This window comes from Oncorhynchus tshawytscha, linkage group LG11 (genome assembly GCF_018296145.1).
Source record: "Oncorhynchus tshawytscha isolate Ot180627B linkage group LG11, Otsh_v2.0, whole genome shotgun sequence".
NCBI lineage: Eukaryota > Metazoa > Chordata > Actinopteri > Salmoniformes > Salmonidae > Oncorhynchus > Oncorhynchus tshawytscha.
The window spans coordinates 18,539,065-18,544,977 of NC_056439.1; positions in this window are offsets into that span (position 1 = coordinate 18,539,065).

Here is a 5,913-nt window from a genome sequence, read left to right on the forward strand (position 1 = left end):
AGATACCATTGGCCTCATGGTGAAATCCCTGAGTGTTTCCTTAGGAAGCATGTCTATCTTTGTTGTGACTGGGTGTCTTGATACACCACCCAAAGTGTAATTAATAACTTCACCATGCTCAAACGGATATTCAATGTTAGTTCAATGTTTTTGTTTTATTTTTACCCATCTACCAATAGGTGCCCTTTGCGAGGCATTGGAAAACCTCCCTGGTCTTGGCAGTTGCATCTGTTTGAAATTCACTGCTCGACTGTGGGACAGATTTTGGCTATGTGTGGGGTACAGAGATGAGCGACACCACCGTAACAGGTAATATTTTAGAGAACATTGCTGAAGCGAACTCCTTCCTCTGCTACTCTTTCGTCAGCATGAAGCTACAATACATCGACTTTTCCATGGGAGCTGTGAAGCGGGTTGAAGCCTATTGTGTTCATGAGTCTGTTATTAAAGGATGTGAAACAATGTGTATGTTTACAGCTTTTCATTAAATCATTTATGGTTATAAATATTGTGTATACATTACTTCATATGCTCCTGAGTGGCACAGCATCTTAAGGCGTGCTTGAGGCGTCACTACAGACCCTGGTTTGAATCCAGGCTGTATCACAACCGGCTGTGATTGGGAGTCCAATAGTGTGGCGCACAATTGGCCCAGCGTCGTCAGCCGGTGTAGGCTGTCATAGTAAACAAGAATTGGTTCTTAACTGACTTGCCTAGTTAAATAAGGGCAGAGTATTGTGTGTGTGTGTATACAGTATCTCCCTCACTAGCTTTAAGCACCAGCTGTCAGAGCAGCTCAAAGATTACTGCACCTGTACATAGCCCAACTATAATTTAGCCCAAACTACATCTCTCTGTATTTATTTTGCTCCTTTGCACCCCATTATTTCTACTTTGCACATTCTTCCACTGCAAATCTACCATACCAGTGTTTTACTTGCTATATTGTATTTACTTCGCCACCATGGCCTTTTTTCCCTTATCTCACCTCATTTGTTCACATTGTATATGGACTTATTTTTCTACTGTATTATTGACTTTTTTTTACTCCATGTGTAACTGTCAAACTGCTTTGCTTTATCTTGGCCAGGTCGCAATTGTAAATGAGAACTTGTTCTCAACTTGCCGACCTGGTTAAATAAACATACAAGCTCCCAGTAATTTATTGGGTAAATCACCGTTTTGGCATAACTGTGCTTCTTCAAGATAATGTTATGAATGCTTGAACCAGGTTATATAGACTGCAATTAGCGCAACCAAAAAAGTCTCAAAACATAATTCCACTTTGACATTATGGGAAATTGTGAGTCGGCCAATGACACACTCTCAATTTAATCCATTTTAAATTCAGGCTGTAACACAAAGTGGGAAAAGTAATGTGGTGTGAATACTTTCTGAAGGCACTGTATTGCAGTGTAACACAATTTTTCTGTAGCCTACATTGAGTCGCAGTAAAAGCGGAGTCCGTTCTTTCCAAATCCAGAGTTTCCCAGAGGAACATCACTGCTCATTCTGCAGCCTTTAGAGTGACCTATCAGCCTATATCCAATCCGTTTTTCATGTTGGACACAAAATACACTACCGTTTAAAAGTTTGGGGTCACTTAAATGTCCTTGTTTTTGAAAGAAAAGCTAATTTTTTTTGTCCATTAAAATAACATCAAATTGATCAGAAATACAGTGTAGACATTGTTAATGGCACGTTGTGTTAGCTATTCCAAGTTATTCATTTTAAAAAGCGAATTGATCATTAGAAAACCCTTTTGCAATTATGTTAGCACAGCTAACAGTGCACAGCATCAGCTAACACTGACGTTGACTGTTTTGCGGGTACTATTTAATGAAGCTGCAAGTTGAGGACTTGTGAGGCATCTGTTTCTCAAACTAGACACTAATGTACTTGTCCTCTTGCTCAGTTGTGCACCAGGGCCTCCCAATCCTCTTTTATGGTTAGACAGTTTGCCCGGTTACAGGGGAAAGTTATTTGTTTCTGGCCATTTTGAGCCCTTTATCAAAACCCACAAATGCTCCAGATACTCATCTAGTATAAAGAAGGCCAGTTTTATTGCTTTAATCAGGACAAAAGTTTTCAGCTGTGCTAACATAATTTAAAAAGGGTTTTCTAATGATCAATTAGCCTTTTAAAATTATAAACTTGGATTAGCTAACACAACGTGCCTTTGGAACACAGGAGTGATGGTTGCTGATAATGGGCCTCTGTACGCCTCTGTAAATATACCATTAAAAATCTGCCATTTCCAGCTACAGTAGTCAGGGGAATTAATATGGAGTTGGTCCACCCCTTTGCTGCTATAACAGTCTCCACTCTTCTGGGAAGGCTTTCCACTAGATGTTGGAACATTGATACAGGAACAGCAGCATTAGTGAGGTCGGGCACTGATGTTGGGGGATTAGGCCTGGCTTGCAGTCGGTGTTCCAATTCAGCCCAAACGTGTCCGATGGGGTTGAGATCAGGGCTCTGTGCAGGCCAGTCAAGTTCTTCCACACCGATCTAGACAAATAATTTCTGTATGGACCTTGCGCAGGGGCATTGCCATTCTGAAACAAGAAAGGGCCTTCCCCAAACTGTTGCCACAAAGTTGGAAGCATAGAATTGTCTAAAATGTCATTGTATGCTATAGCATTAAGATGTCCCTTTACTGGAACTAAGGGGCCTAGCCCGAACCATGAAAAACAGCCACAGACCATTATTCCACCTCCACCAAACTTTACAGTTGGCACTATGCATTGGGGCAGGTAGTGTTCGCCTGGCATCTGCCAAACCCAGATTCATACGTCAGATGGTGAAGCGTGATTCATCACTCCAGAGAACGCGTTTCCACTGCTCCAGAGTCCAATGGAGTCCAACTCCAGCCAAAGCTTGGCATTGCGCATGGTGATCTTAGGCTTGTGTGCGGCTGCTTGGCCATGGAAACCCACTTCATGAAGCTCCTGACGAACAGTTTTTGCACTGACGTTGCTTCAACAGGCAGTTTGGAACTCTGTACTGAGTGTTGCAACTGAGTACAGATGATTTTTACGCACTATGCGCTTCAGCAATCGGCGGTCCCGTTCTGTGATCTTGTGTGGCCTGCCACTTTGCGGCTGAACCGTTGTTGCTCCTATACGTTTCCACTTCACAGTAACAGCACTTACAGTTGACGGGCAGAAATTTGACAAACTGACTTGTTGGAAAGGTGGCATCCTACAACAGTGAAAGTCACTGAGCTCTTCAGTAAAACCATTCTACTGCCAATGTTTTTCTATGGAGATTGTATGGCTGTGTGCTGTCAGCAACAGATGTGACTGAATAGCCGAATTCACAAATTTGAAGGTTTGTCCACATACGTTTGTATATATTGTGTATATACTGCAAAGTACACAATTTTCTGTACCTTGAATCACAGTAAAAGGGGGGGTCCAATCGACCCAGGTGTCACACCCTGATCTGTTTCACCTGTCCTTGTGATTGTCTCCACCCCCTCCAGGTGTCGCTTATTTTCCCTGGTATATTTATCCCTGTGTTTCCTGTCTCACTGTGCCAGTTTGTCTTGTATGTTCAAGTCAACCAGTGTGCCGACTGTTCTATTCTTGTCTACTAGTCCTCCCTGTTTTGACCTTTCCCTGTTTTCTGGACTCCATTCTATTCTGCCTGCCCTGACCACGAGCCTGCCTCCCATTCTGTACCTCTGGATCTCTGAACTGGTTTTGACCTTTTGCCTGTCCCTTTTGGGTTGTTAATAAACATCTTGGACTCTAACCATATGCCTCCTATGTCTGCATCTGGGCCTCGCCTTGTGCCCTTATACCAGGAGCACTTGTAGTTTCCATATCCACGAAGTGTACACTCATTCTACAAAAAAACATTGTTTATTCAAAAAGTCGAGATGCTATTTGTTCAAAAAAGCTTATTCATTACAAATATTTCAATGAATTGAATTAATCAAATACTTTTTGTGAAATTGGTCAACAGTAAAACAGAAGTTTTAAATAATATGCAAGATCCTCTACATCTCATGGGTATCAACCCAGTGGGCACAAACTGCTTGAATCAACATTGTCATTTTAAGAAGGAAAACATCGGGGTGATACTAACCTGTAGCAACACGATCTTACTGGGATACTTGGGGCGGTAGGTAGCCTAGTGGTTAGAGCATTGGACTAGTAACCGAAAGGTTGCAAGACCAAATCCTCAAGCTGACAAGGTAAAAATCTATCGTTCTTCCCCTGAATAAGGCAGTTAACCCACTGTTCCTAGGCTGTTGTTGAAAATAAGATATTTTTCTTAACTGACTTGCCTAGTTAAATAAATGAAAATATAAATACTGCCTCAAAAAAAAAATATATATGTGGGTCATTTACAGGTATGCCAGTCAGTTAACACTCCACCTACTGATCACATTATTTCCAGTGTTTCACTTAAGCAGTTAGCTTCTCACCGAATCACCTGCTAATAGTCATAATTTGTCACCTCCAATATAGGGCAAGCCAAGACTACAAGACTAGTATAGAATGGTGTTTTATTTCAAACTGGAAGCAAACAAAGAGGAAGCTAAAATAGTTAATTTATTGTTTTATAATTAGTCAGTCAGTAAACAGTTAAAGCGACAGAACAAAAGTGCAGACTGAACCCTGGTTTTATGGACACAAACCATCAATTGTTTTTCCTGTACAGTGCTATATTTGTACTGTATAGTGTCCAGGCACTCTACATTAAGCTGTTTGACCACAGTAGATGTCCTGCAACACTTTATATAACCTTGTTTACGGTTCAAAATCATTTTGCACTGTGAAATATGTAACGTTATGTCCAATATAAAAACACACTGCATTTCAGCTGATAGGCCACTATTTAAGGTCTACAAAATGAGCACTGACGCTTCTCTGGGCGAAAACTCTGTGGATTTGGAAACTAGAAGTTGTCCTGAGTAGAATGGGCCCATCTTTTACCGTGACACAATGGACTGGGAATTATGTATGTATGTCGAATATGGAACAAAGATTGGGTTTAAGCTGATTGGCCACTCTTTAACTAGAAGCGCTCCTCAGTTCAGTGGACCCCGCCCCTTTAATTGCAACACAACAGAAAGAAAATGTTGTACAGTGAAATAAATGATATGGTATACACCAAAAAGCATTGTTGACCTTTAGGAAAAAATACATAATATCTTCTAGAATAATTTGTATTATTCTTTGTATGATAACTAGTGAACAATATATCGATAATATATTGATAATTGTGCACATTTTCCATTACTTAAATGAAGCATGAGACAGAGGAATGTATAGCATTGGGGAAAGTAGTGGTACGTGTTGATTGTATGGGGTGCCAATGGGGCCTCGGAGAGGCAGGTTGAGGTTTCCAGGGTTAGAGTAGTGTAGAAGTTGTCATATGCTGAGGCAGTGAAGAAAGTAGAGGAAGATGGGTCAAGAGGGAGGGATCCTGAGAGGAGTGGTGTGAGTAGTAGATCTGTACCAGTACAGAGGGAGGGATCCTGAGAGGAGTGGTGTGAGTAGTAGATCTGTACCAGTACAGAGTGAAACACCAACAAGTGATATATGTTTCAGTAAGATTTGATTTTTGCCATTTATAGTAATGGTTATCAACTGTACTGTAAGTAGCAGAAAATAGAGGTTGTGGTGGCAGCTGCAGAGAGGTATAGTGGTGTATGGTCATTTTTGTTTTGTTTTTGTGAGTGTATTAGATGGTAGGTTATTTTTAGTAAAACATTTTTTTGTTGTTGATTTTTTAAATGTAAAAATTATATAGGTTTAAGGTAGTTATACTTATAAGTTAAGGGAGTTATACTCCAGTCTAGTAGGTGGCGGTGATGCAACATTTATTGGATGCCAACCGCCATTAAACCTCATCGAAGAAGAAAGACTTAAATAAAAACAACGTTTACTTCTGCCA